The following is a 15094-nucleotide window of genomic DNA, read 5'->3' on the forward strand; positions in this document are numbered from 1 at the left end:
ATTCTAAAAGTATTCAATTGAAGGTCTCTTAGACAAGAGAGTTGCGAAACATACGCGTGTTTGCTGAAAATTTTCAATCGTATTAATCTATCAAAATAACGTTGGTATAAGGCCCTATTTATAGCCTTTATAAGTCTTAAGAAATCTACTCAAATTTGGAAACAAATTACTACTTTCTTAAAATCCTAATTCAGCCTTGTCATTGGTCAACATGACCTGGCTTTATTTTCTTAACTTAACGACTCAACTAACTCTTAAACTAACTCTAATTTATCAACTAACAATGCTGAAAATTAACTAAACAAAGAGACAACATGAATTAAGTTTAAACAATTTCGGATCTTCAATGAACTTGATTACTTGCTTCATGTGAAACTTGAGCATGCGAAATTTTCATGGACTAGAGTAGGGAAGGGGGATCTGGATTATATCAGGGAACACAATTCAGGAACAGAATCTATTATCATATAAAGCAGAAGTCCACAGCGGAGGAAGAGACTAACACATGATGAAATGAGAGGTTCAATTTCCAAATGAAGAGGAATAGCTAGCATGAAAATAAAGAAAGAAGTAGCCCTTCAATCTACTATTTTTCAAAATGACAAAGCAGTGGCGTGAGTGAAATATAAATCTGGAATTAAACATTTAACTGACTTTGGTGGGCAAAGAATCAAAAGATGCTTGTTGTTTTTTCTCATTTCCCCTATTAGGCCAACGTGACATCACTGCAAAGTTTATTATCAGCACAGAACAGGAAAGCACCCGTTAGAAGTTATGCACAACCTGTAACAAACAACTAAGAATAAATTCGATACTTAGTTCATAATTTTAAGAAGCAAGAAATGAATAAAGTTGATCGCATTTGGGATTGCTCAAACTCAAAGCAAAGAATAGAATCAGTGTACCTAATCTTAACAATAGAAAAGTGCGAATCCTAGCAATGCATAGTGATTTTCATCCCCTGTCAACACCATTAGTGTGTGGGTTTTCTTGGTCATTTCGCACGCATTTTACGGTGATGGGTTGCACGTATTTTTGGCTACAATTAGTTGGTGTCTTTTTGCTGACCATCCTACCCTTGGATTCCATTTCTACCCAGCATGGAGTAATTATCCACAACAAATGTAGCTAGCTTTGTGGTCTCTTGCCTTGATCCACCTCTTTCGGCAGCTGTATTATGACATGGCTCAAGTTCCAATTCAAAAACTTGGCGGGATCTATAATGATCAAGTATATAATATATTGCGTTACATCTATTACTTACCCATTAAACATACTTGCACTTTTCCATCTCTCTCTCTCTCTATATATATATATATATTACTTTACTCTTCTTACTTTAAATTTTGTATATATTTTTAGTGCAATTGTCACAGATTACTTAGATCTTGAACGATAATATCTTCCTATCTATTGAAGTTGTCATGGTTTCCTGACTTTCCATGTTCCAATTTCTTATTTATTTCATTTGCCTATGAATAAAACTTGACTTTATATACAGTTGTAAACACACTATTGGTGAAAAGTAGTAAACACATGACAGGGTTCTTGACTTTTATAATTCTTAATCTCTGAGTTAACATTTAACTATACATTTTTCCATAAAAAGTCCTAAAAATAGCGAAACAAGAAATTTTATTGCCACTAAATTCTTTGGGGCAGTATCCTTACTTTGTGAAAGTAGTTATAATTGTGGCTCGATTCGTGCCATAATGATATATACATTTGGGATGATGGAGTGTCATTATATAGGTCTTAAATCATTGCATGTATGGTGCGAGAGTTTTACACTTTGGTTGTGCAAGCTATGATTGTATTATCATCCTTTAGATTACCATGTGCGAAGGGTTTGGCTGCTTGCAAGCTAATTTAAATGCATTGTTGTGATTAAATTTGGTTTCTGGTGTGTACAAACTTTAAAGGTAAGAAAGGAAAAAAAATCTCAGTTTTCATTAGGATTTGATTTGCGAGCTAGAAAAGATGGTTTTTGGTGCGTACAAACTGAGCTATTTCGAATCTTAGCTTTTAACTACTTTATTTTATACTACTTTTACATATTTGTAATCACAACAACACCGTATTTCAACGGGCAACGTCATGCAATATGCGGAGAACCTCGCACCTCGCGCGACGCTAATTATGTCTAATTCTCTTTCATTTTCATCCTTGTTTCAACAATCACAAATGGCCGAGCCTATTGTATCATTTCTTATCGAAACCATCGGCAAATTGTCAGTTGAAAAAGGACATTCTTAAGTGGGTTGACAGAAGAAGCTGAGCAGCTTCATTCAGAGCAAAGATTATGCGGTCTGTGTTAAAAGATAATGATGAAAAGCAACAAGAGGCTGCAGTTGTTAAAGAATGGCTTTCACAATGCAGAGATCTAGCTTATGAAGCTGAAAACGTGCTTGAGACTCACGCTTTCAAGCTTGCATCAAGACTGAGCGCAAGAGGCACTAGGAATGTCATTAGAAGATACGCTTGTATTTTGAATGAATATTGTTAGGACTGGCCCAGGATAAACAAACTAAAATTAGAACAAAATAGACGGTATAACCGACCATATAATGATTAGGCGGTAGACACCAGTCATATAATAATTAGGCGGTAAAATCGACCATATAAAAGGGTTGTGGCAACCCAATAAAGACAAATAATAAAGCAAATAAAAGACACAGAAGATTTACGTGGTTTGATCAAATTGACCTACGTCCACGGGCGAGAGAGGAGCAATATTTCTACTATGAAAAAGAAATACAAAAACCGTAGGAAAGTGATTCTTAGGCCAAAATGGCACTTACTAAAGGTTTAGGAAACCGTAGGAAAGTGATTCTTAGGCCAAAATGGCACTTACTAAAGGTTTAGGAAATATTCCTAAATTCAAAACAAGAGAGCCTAAAATATTTGACTAAATGGGCTAGATGACCCAAGAAACTAATAGCCCATATAATGCTCTTTTGAGTGGTGCAATTCAAATCTTCATAGGACCTTCTATTTATAGGCTCTCCAAAGGAGCCTTCCTGCTACTGGCTTCGATGTGGGATGAAAGGAAGAAAACTTCCTTACGCAGCATCTGATGTGGGACGAAGAATTTTTGCCACACAAGGTCAAATCTTGCGGCTCAACAAATCTTCACCTTGGCATAATTTTGAGTCCCACCATCAATAATAGTAAAACTGCTCCACCTTCTCCACATAAGCCCCAATGAGCCTAAATCACCAACAACGAATACCAACCAAATCCAAGCACTGCTTGAACTTGTAAAGTGGAAGATGTTTTGTAAACATATCGGCTGGATTGTCCTTAATATTGATTTTCTGAATAAGGACATTTCCCTCAGTAATGATATCCCGAATGAAATGATATTTCACATCAATATGTTTCGTCCTCTCATGACACATCTAATCTTTAGTCAAGTGTATGGCACTTTGACTATCACAGTGAATATCAGTAACACCTTGATGTAGACTAATCTCGCTAAATAAACTCCTCAACCACAAGGCTTCTTTGATTGCCTCGGTCACAGCCATATATTCTGCTTCAGTAGTAGACAAAGTTACAACAGGTTGTAGAGTAGCTTTCCAACTGACAGCACAATCGCCAATGTAAAATACATAGTCTGAAAGTAATCTTCTCCTGTCAAGATCCCCAACGTAGTTTGAGTCTACAAAATCAACCAAAGTGTTATTATTTCTTCCAAACTCCAAACATGCATTTGAAGTATCTCGCAAGTATCTGAGAATTCACTTCACAGCCTGCTAATGTGCTTTACCAGGGCAAGACATATATCTACTAACAACACTGACTGCATGTGAGATATTTGGACGAGTACAAACCATTGCATACATAACACTGCCGACTGCATTGGAATAAGGAACCCGTGCCATATAATCTTCCTCTTCATCTAATTGTGGTGATTGAGCAGCCGATAGTCGAAAATCGCTAGCAAGAGGAGTAGATACTGGTTTAGCATCTTTCATGCCAAAACGCTCCAAGACTTTCTCAAGGTAATTTTTCTGGGTCAAGAACAACTTCCCTACTTCTCGATCTCGATTGATATCCATGCCAAGAATTTTCTTAGCTGCTCCCAAATCTTTCATTTCAAATTCACTATTTAACTGCAGTTTCAAAGTGTGAATTTCTGACAAATTCTTGGCAGCAAAGAGCATTCATCAACATAAAGCAGCAGATAAATGAAAGAATCATCATCTAACTTTCGGAAATAAACACAACTATCATACATGTTTCTTGAATAACTATGACCCAACATAAAGGAATCAAACCTTTTATACCATTGTCTTAGAGACTGTTTCAATCCATATAAGGATTTCTTCAATAAGCAAACATGGTCTTCCTTACCTTCAATTTCAAAACACTGGGGTTGCTTCATATAAATTTGTTCTTCTAGTTCGCCATGCAAGAAAGCTGTCTTAACATCAAGCTGCTCTAACTCCAAATTATACATGGCAACTAAAGCAAGCGAAACACGAATAGAGCTATGTTTAACAACAGGTAAAAAAACTTCAATAAAATCAACACCTTGTACCTGACCATAGCCCTTTGCAACTAATCGTGCTTTATACCTTGCATTTTCAACCCCTGAAATACCTTCCTTTTTCTTAAAGACCCACTTGCATCCAACAATTTTCTTAGCTGACGGCGGTTTTACAAGAATCCAAGTTTCATTCTGATAAAGAGATTCAATTTCTTCATTCATCGCAATCAACCACTTTGCAGAATCATCACAAGAAACTGCTTCTGAATAGGTGGAAGGCTCACCAACTGCATCAGTTTCTTCTGCAACAAACAAAGCATATGCAACTAAATTTGCATATCTTTGTGGTGGTCGAATGTCTCTTCTTGCTCTATCTCTGGCTATGGAATACTCTTCTTCTTCTGAACTATCTTCAACAGTAGATTCAGGTGCATCTACTGGCATTTGTTGAATAGAAGATTTAGTCTGAGAAGGACCCGAACTGCCAATATCAAGGTCCACCTGCTTCTGTGTACTATCAGTAGTACAAGAACTAGAAAACTCCTTCTTGGAAGATAACATAGACAATTCATCAAAAGTAACATCTCTACTGATCACAAATTTTGGAGATTTGGAATCAGGACACCATAATCTGTATCCTTTCACCCTAGAAGCATACCCAAGAAAAATGCACTTTTTAGCCCTAGACTCCAATTTTCCATCATTCACGTGCATGTATGCTGGACGCCAAAAAATTTTTAATTGGAGTAATCAGCAAGAGTTCCTGACCAAGCTTTCTCAGTAGTTTTGAAATCAAGAGATGCAGAAGGAGAATGGTTGACAATATAACAGGTCATATTGATCGCCTCTGCCCAAAAGTCATTTGTCAACCCTGCATTGGAGATCATACATCGTGCTCCTTCCAAAAGCGTTCTATTTATACGTTCGGCCACACCATTTTGTTGAGGCGTTATCCTGACGGTGTGATGCCGAACAATTCCTTCATTTTTGCAAAATCTATCAAATTCACCTCCACAAAATTTCATGCCATTATTTGTTCTCAACCGCTTAATATGTTTTCCTGTTTATTTCTCAATCAAAACTTTTTATTGTTTGAAAGTTAAGAGAACATCATTTTTATATTTAAGAAAATAAACCCAAACTTTTCTTGAACAATCATCAATAAAAGTTAACATGTACCTGACACCACCTTTAGAAGGAGCACGAGAAGGACCCCATAGATCTGAATGAATGTAATCAAGAGTACCTTTTGTCTTGTGAATTGCTGGTGAACTGAAGTTGACTCTTTTTTGCTTCCCCAAAATACAATGTTCACAGAATTTCAATGGCCTGGTACTTTGTCCACAGAGAAGTCCTCTTTTGCTCAGTATGCCCAAGCCTTTTTCGTTCATGTGCCCCAAATACATATGCCATAATTTGGTAATATCTATATCTGACAAAGATGATGTTGAAACAGCAGCAGTACCTGTAACAGTAGATCCCTGCAAAATATATAAAGTATCAGATCTGTGTGCCTTCATAACAACAAGAGCTCCTCGAGTGATTTTGAGAACTCCATCTCCACCTGAATACCTACACCCAATAGACTCAAGAGTGTCCAAAGAGATGAGATTTTTCTTCAAATCTGGAACATGTCTAACATCTGTGAGCGTTCTCACAATACTATTGTACATTTTAATCAGGATTGTGCCTTTGCCAACAACTTTACAAGCGGCGTTGTTACCCATTAAGACAACTCCACTTTCAGTTGATTCATATGTTGAAAACCAGTCCCTATTGGGACACATATGATATGAACAATTCGAATCTAAAATTCACTCATTGTTAGACCTAAAAATATTTTCTGTTGTACAGAAAATGGTTCCATCATTCTCATCAACTGCTATACTAGTTTCAGCAGATTCAATATTTTTCTCAACAAATTTTCCTTTTTCCTTTTCTTTATTTTTCAATTTAAAGCAATCAGAGATAACATGGCCCTTCTTTTTATAATAGTTACACACCACATTTTTATGTCTGGATTTGGATCTACTTCTATTTTCTTTGTTTCTCTTTTCAGATCTACCCCGAATAAACAAGCCATCGGCTTGACTCCCACTAGTTTTTCCAATAATATCCCTATCTATCTGCTCTTTAGATTTTAATGCAGATTTAATTTTTCGATACGAAATTATTTTCTTTTCATAAATCATAGTATCATGGAAATATTTAAAGGATTGGTGTAACGACCCCACCTCCCCCTAAGGCGTACCAGAGGGTTTAGCGGGCCGCCTGCCCAGCTCTCGCCGGGACTCACTCACTTACTACATTCCTCAAGTAAATTACAAGGTACAAATCAAATAATACATCCAATTCTCCCAAAATTACATATCATAAGCGAAGCGGAAACTAGTTCTAAGCGTAAAATGTAGGTTTACATCTGATTCAATTTCAAATATTTATACAAGCCCAAAAGTACATAAACCAAAATCAAAACTAAACTATACAAGATGTACGCCATCCAGCCACACAAAGATCCAAAAATAAGTTCTTCCTTTACTTCGATCCCTGTGGGGAGAAAAAGATAATAGGGGGTGAGCTAGAAGCTCAGCGAGTGACCAGTAAAATCAACAGCCAAGTATATTTCACAATAAAGCATTGATATGATGTCATGATGCAGTAATCAAATGTTCATTTATTGCTCATGTGAGCCAGTGAAGTTCTTGTACTTAAATACCCAATGCTCGTTTAGATCAAGTAACCATGAAACAGAAGTAAGGAGCCATCGTGCTCCAAAGAATGTGTAAACAATAGTGGAGACATTGGTTCTAAGCACAAGACTCTCCAGGAACTCATTGGAGCCAAATTATGTCATGGCACACACACAAACACAATGATATGCAATTGTGCAATCAATGCAAGAATCATTTCAAAAGTAATCTTTGAGAAGTAGTGGAGGGATCACTCACTCAAACTATAGTGCTTCAAGTAGTCACGTTCAATTATACTCCAGGTTTGGAGTCCAGATCTGCGATAGAAATCCAATTTGAGAACTTTGAAACACGAGTAAGATTTGAAACTTAAACGTTCCGTTCATAAGAATCAACCAATTGAAATTTATTTGAAAGGCATTCGTGAAACACTTGCTCGCTTTTCAAATCGTAAGGTTTTTGTAGCATATATACTTGGAAACAATACTTGAGTTGAAAGTACAAGGAAATACAAGTTTACATTGGCCATTATATCTTTTCCTCAAGAGTACAAGTTCGTTTAGATTTTTAACGTATAACCATCGATAACAAAGTAGCAAAAGTTCTCGCTAGTTCAAGTGGTAATCACTTAACCTTCACTCAAGTTGTAAATATAGTTTTCTAGTTCTCGAGTAAAAATTCGGGCAGCATGCTCTTTGTGTTTACCTAATTTTCCAGCCATTTATGCTTCATTATTTTTTCTCAACCAAAACCCAACATCACATATATCAGCAATTCATGACAAGAGCCGTTTCATAGGCTCACAATATCATAATAATAAGATTCACAACGATAGCAAGTGCAGAAATTCAATCTAGCACAAAACAGATTTGACGTATGAAAGCGGAAATAACATATCCGAGGCTACGCTTATCGGATTGAGGTGCAACCTATGCCGTTTCGAAGCTAAGACACAGGGTTACAATGTTCATGAAGGTCACTGAGTCCAGTTTCTAATGTAACTTGGTCAAATTCTCAAATTACTAAACCAGAAACCAATTCGTCGGCTGTTTAAACGTAGAACACTGTAATGGTCATAACTCAATGTACAAAAATCCAATTCAGGTGTTCTTAGAGGGATTTTAAAGCTACTTCAGAACACTACAACTTTCATGTTTTGGCCCAGAGCTAAATCAGAATGGATCCTGGTCAAAAAACGTGATAAACTGGACTTAACTGAAGAAACGGACTGCTGGGATATACTTAGAACAATAAGGGTATTTTGGACTTTTCACGTCCTACGTTGCTCCGATTGAGCTGAAATTTTGTAGGCACCTATAAAATGCCATTCTCTACAACTTTTCTTCTTTGACCTAAGGCCAATTCGGCCTCTAACACACAGATACAAATTCGGACAGAATGTTGGGAAAATTTTCCAGATTTTGGAATTTTGAGTTTCTAGTGTAACTTTCCTTAATTTCTTGGTCTAATCACTACCACAACACCTTATAAAACTTCAATTGCAACATATAAGTATCATACAACAATTTGGGCAGAATTTCCACAAACCCTAGTTCATCAAATAAATTGGGGAAAACTACTAAAACATGATAATCATCCATAATCTCACCACAAGATCAAGTTGCCAAGCTTAATTGAACAAAATTGAAAGCAAAACTTGGAGAGATAAGCTCTCTTACCTTGACTAGAGGTTACTACAAGTAGCCCAAGCTTTCTCCTCAAAAAATCACACCACAAGCCACTAGCTAATCACTCAAGAACAAGTTTAATCGGTTTACTTTGTTTGTTTTCTCACTAAGTTGTTGGATTTGAAGATGAAATGGAATGTTTTCCTTTGGGTTTTTCTTCTTGCTTCTCACGGCCAGCAACAGCAGAAAATTGGGGAAGAATGAAGCTTAATTGGTCTTATAAGAAGACAAGAAGATTAGAACAAATTGTGTCCACAAGTTTAGCCAACACTTGGCTTGATTTCCACCACAAAATTTTTCTCTTTCCTTCCTTGCATTTTAGCCCTTTAATTTCGGCCAAGATGTCATCATGAGAGAGGAGATATTTTGCTCCATTAGTAATAAACTTGTATGGCAAGAAAGTGGTGGTCAAGAGGTGCGTTCAATCGGTAGTGCGCGGGACCCGCCGGTTCGCGCCGTTTTTCTTAAAAACTCACGTACTAGTGTTTTTACTTTCCATTCACTAACCTTATATCATTGCCACTAGTCACATATTATTTCGCACTTAAAAGTCACTTTTAATCTCCAAATTTAATCCTTACTCTGTACCAAAAATTCATCCGGCGAAAAATCGCGAAAACCCTAACTTTGCTCCAAACTTCAAACCGAAGTGTAAAACCCTATTTTCTAGGTTTATTTACACTTATGTGAAATAATTGGGTAGTGGGCTTTGATAAATAATAATTTTTAAATAAAAGGGTATTTTAGTACTTATTGGGCCTTATCGGAAAGCCTTAAAGAGCTGGCTCTTTAAGCTGTTTATGCGGACCGAATTTCTTCCAGATTTATGTGGGCCGGATTCCTCACAAAACTCTATTCACCAGAAATTTTTTTTCCTTTTCTTCTGCCTCGGGGCGTTACAATTGGAAGGGAACACAAAAGTAATAGGGCTTGATCTTTATCATCAATTTTCGAATCTATATTTTCCAAATTCATAATAATGGAATCAAATTTATCAAGATGGGAGAGTATAGATGTACCTTCAGACATCCGAAGCATATACAAACTCTGCTTCAAATATAGCCGATTCTCGATTGTCTTCTTCACATACAAGACTTTCAATTTATCCCACATAATCTTGGCCGAAATCTCCGTTGCTACCTCACGCAATACTTCATCGGAGAAATTTAAGATTATGCTGGATCTGGCCTTCTTATCCATATCGGCGAAATCCGTATCCTTTACATTTTCTGGCTTTTTCTCGATTCCGTGAATCGCTAGATCAACTCCGTCTTGAACAAGAATGGTCTCCGTCTTGAGCTGCCACATGCCGAAATTGATATTCCTGTCGAATTTCTCGACAACCGTCTTTGTTATCGTCATTGTTGCCACAAAATTTATAACTTGAAACTTGTCTCAAAAAAACTGGTCAAACAGATATGCAAGTCTCGTGAGCGGGCCTCACAGGGTGAGCGGGCCCCACGGATAAATGGACCCCACAGGATAAGTGGGTCCCACAGGATGAACGGGCCCCACCAGATGAACCTGTCTTGCAAAATATATCAACCAACTCTGATACCAGTTTGTTAGGACTGGTCTAGGAATAAACAAACTAAAATTAGAACAAAATAGTCGGTATAACTGACCATATAATGATTAGGCGGTAGACACCAGCTACATAATAATTAGGCGGTAAAACCGACCATATAAAAGGGTTGTGGCAACCCAATAAAGACAAATAATAAAGCAAATAAAAGACACAGAAGATTTACGTAGTTCGGTCAAATTGACCTACGTCCACGGGCGAGAGAGGAGCAATATTTCTACTATGAAGAAGAAATATAAAAGCCGTAGGAAAGTGGTTCCTAGGCCAAAATGGCACTTACTAAAGGTTTAGGAAATATTGTTAAACTCAAAACAAGATAGCTTAAAATATTTGACTAAATGGGTTAGATGACCCAAGAAACTAACAGCCCATATAATACTTTCTTGAGTGGTGCAATTCAAACCTTCATAGGACCTTCTATTTATAGGCTCTCCAAAGGAGCCTACCTGCTACTGGCTTCGATATGGGATGAAAGGAAGAAAACTTCCTTACGCAGCATCTGATGTGGGACGAAGAATTTTTGCCACACAAGGTCAAACCTTGCGGCTCAACAAATATTGTATTCGTCACAGAGTTGGATTAGAGATTCAAAGTCTTAATACCAGAATCTCTAATCTAGCTCGACGTTTTCAAGAATATGGAATAAGGGCTTTGGCAGAAAGAGAAGGATCAAGTTCCCTGCAGCAACAACTAAGGATGACATACTCGTATGTTGCTGATAAAGAAGATTTTGTTAGATTTAGACCTTATGTTGAGGTGCTAGTGCAGATCTTGGTGAATGAAGATACATTTCTTGGCTCTTATGGAGCTGTTTCCATCTACGGCATGGGAGGCTCAGGCAAGACAAGAAAGGTATACAATCATCCTAATGTGAAGCATCCTTTTAATAGTTTTGCATGGGTTTGTATATCCCAAAAATGGCAGACAAGAGAGATCTTGCAAGGGATTTTGGTCATTTTTCTCCCGAACAGAAGAGGGGAGATTTAGAAATGGAGAGATGATGAGCTAGTCGAGCAACTTCTTCGAGTTCAGCAAAATAAAAAATGCATTGGCGTTCTTGATGATATCTGTTCCACAAGTTGCATTTCCAATTGGAAGGAAGGGCAACAAGATATTGCTCACAACTTGGAACAAAAATGTGGCAATGCGCATTGGTCCAAATGGCTTCCACTACGAACCAAGATTGTTAACCAATGCTGAAAGCTACGAGCTTCTGCAAAGTAAGGCATTGAGAGGCCAACCTAACCAAGGTTAGTTTTTCCTTAACCAATATTCTTGCACCCCAACAATGAGCTGTAATTTTTATTGTTATCATCGTTCATCATGCTATTAAAATCATAAACTTTCTAGGCTGTCTGGATTTACATTTCCGAATAGAGGGATTTAGGGAAAATGACTATAACGGGTGAAAGAGTACTAGTGATATGGTTCATACAATTGAACAATCTTGCAGTATGGTCATACTTGGTCTGAACAACCTAAATGTGCCTTATGTTTCATATTAATCAACAAACATGGACCAATTAACTTAAACTAATATCTACGGCAGTCATTAAACTCATGCTACTTAAAAATGGATCAATTTTAAGATGGAATATTGATCACCTAGATTTGCCAAGATTTGAACTTAACTTCGGTTTAAGTTTCAGACTGCTAGCAATTTGTTGAGTTTTTATTTTCTTTTTTATTTTCATGATTATTACTAGATCTTGAAAAAGTGAAGATTTAACAAATATAGTGATGATCTTCTTGACCATTTCTCATGAGAAGTACACACGAATCCTATCTAGTCTTTTAGATAGATATAAGCGCGGAATAAATAACTATTGATATATCAAATACACAACAATTTAATGACAAATAAGTCACAAGTATAAAAGATAAATGACACACAATATTTAATGTAGTTTGACTCCACAATTAAGCCTACGTCTACGGAGAGAAACCCGTTCTTTATTATGAGAGAAAAACCTTTTATAACAATACAATTTGAATCCAAATCCAATCTCTTGTATATCATTTTTCGTCTTTCAAAAGCTCTCTCTCATTCCCATGTATAAGGCTACATATCGCCTCTTGTGTGCCCTTGTGTATCTTTTTGTAGTATGCTAACCCACCAATTTATAGAGAACATTATTTGGTCAAAAACCAAATAACAATAGAAAACTAATGCTAATTTCTAGACTTGTATAAAATGGGAAATAACTTTTAAATTCTAAACAAAATAGGAAAATTTTTTGCTACTATTTCAAGTAACTAAAATCAATTGGGAAACTAGTTATTTTTACACAAAATAAAAAATTTGGCTAAAAGAAATTAAGCCAATTTCCTAACAAATCTCCACCTTGACGAATATTTTTTTTAACAACCATTTGCCTTCAACTATTAAATAATATGATACTAAATTGCACATATGAATCAATAGAGTTCTGATATCCAATTGATTTAATTGGCAAATGGACATCTGTAGTTACCTCGAGTCTAACCTCCATTGACTCGCAAGAAAGTATTTCAATTCACCATCTCCCTTTGTAAGATTTCTTCTCACTACCATTTGCAATTCGGGATCCCATTCCGTGAATTCTATTTCTAACCATTGAAGCAACCAAGTAGTAAAATCATTATATTTCTTCCCATCTTCAGAATTGTTTTGTCACGTGTGATTATCAAGATTCCACTTGTAACAGAAAACTCATAGACATCAGAGTTTTCTGACGTTTGAAAATTAGATTCCTTTATTTCTTTAAGACACATGCCACACCACCTAAAGAATATAATCTGAATCTAAAAACTATTTGAGATGAAATATTAACCGTTAGAGTTATGAGAATATCTCCACCGGTTCATGTTCAAAATCAACATTGGATCCCACCTTTTCTTGACCCTTGAATCACCTGCCTATATTCACCGTCAAGTATCTTTATGCTTTTCGGTTTCCCATCCTTTACCTTCAATACTTCTTGTCGATCCCTTTAAAAAAGAATACCACCTATTAAATTATTCAATTGGTAATAGCCACCAACCTACTTGATCTTAATTAATAGTTAATCAGGATCCAACCATGAATACCGCTCTGATACCAGTTTGTTGGGATCCAAACACTTGTGAGCAGTCCAATCTCACAACCAAGTTGTGATACCACTTATTAGAAAAAACATCTCGAGAGAGCCCATCAAAGAACTCAATATATAAGTCATGAATTCAATTTTGACCCAAAAGTTCAATATGTAAGTTAAGAACCAACTCTGACCCAAAAACTTAAGTTTTTGGATCAGAATTGGGTTCCTAACTTACATACTTAAGTTTTTAGGTCAGAGTTGGGTTCCTGACTTAGATATTGGACTCTTTGATGGACTCTTTCGAAATGTTTCTCCCCTAACAAGTGGTATCAGAGTTTTAGGTTGCGAAACTGGGCTACTCATAGGCAAGTGAATTTTGTTTAGAGTTGGACCGGCGAAAATTTGAATATTAAAGAAGAGTGGGTCCATGATTGGGAGAAAATGTGGCCTTAGGTGTTAAGGTGGGTTTGCATTCAGTATTAAAAGTGAGCTCAAAAAAAGGTTTGAGTAAAAGATTATGTCCCACATTGATTCGAGAGATGAAGAAAGAGCACTTAATATGCAAGTAAGGACTCAAAATCTAATTGCTTAAATTTTTGGATCAGAGTTAAGTTTCTGACTTATATATTGAGTTCTTTCGAGATGTTTCTCCCCTAACAGTATCGTAGGCTATGTTTGGTTCACTGTTTCTCAATTTTGTGTCATAGAGACTGGGTTTTTTAAGTCCCTATTATATCCCTGTGGACCTATCCAACAAAAATTAATTTGCTAAAAAATGGAAAAAATAAGTGACAACATAGAAGAAGATTACTTATTTCAGTTTTAAGTCTTTAAGCTACTTCACAGGGTTCTAAATTAACCTGTTCTTGAACCCCAAAGCCTTCAAATTGTTTGATTTATTAGACAGATTAATGTTGTCCCTGGCACTTCTAAACTGAAAAATGAGTATTAAAAGGTTTCCCTACTCTTGTAGAAAAATAGAAAACATTCTTGTATTTGCCTATATGTCATTGGGTTGGATGTTTCGAGCAATGCCGAGTCAAATGTACGAGTAATTTACAAAATTTTCATACTTTGCTTCTCAGGAAGTGGAGATATGCCTAACCTGGAAATGTTAGGCAATGGAAATGGTCAAATTTTGTAGAGGTCTTACCTTAGCTGTGGTCGTTCTTAAAGGAATTCTTGCAACAAAACACACCTTCAATGAGTGGAATGTGGTGTATACAAATTTCAAGTCTTACCTAGGACAAGGAGAAAGTATTCAACAACATCAAGGTGAAGTGCAAAAGATTTTGGCATTGAGTTACAATGACTTGCCATACAAACTAAAGCCTTGTTTTCTTTACTTGAGTGGATTCTCAGAAGAAGAAGATATAGAGACAAAGACATTGTATCTGTTGTGGATTGCTGAAGGAATGACCTTTGCTGAAGACTGAATAGGCGAGGAGTCACTGGTGGATGTTGCTGAACGCTATTTGGGAGAGTTGGCAAAACGGTGCATAGTCTATGTGAAGGAAACAAAATATTGGTAACCATCCAGGGAAAGTTTGAATCATGCCGCCTTCACGACCTTATGA

The sequence above is a fragment of the Coffea eugenioides genome, chromosome 8 (genome assembly GCF_003713205.1).
Source record: "Coffea eugenioides isolate CCC68of chromosome 8, Ceug_1.0, whole genome shotgun sequence".
NCBI classification, from domain to species: Eukaryota; Viridiplantae; Streptophyta; class Magnoliopsida; order Gentianales; family Rubiaceae; genus Coffea; species Coffea eugenioides.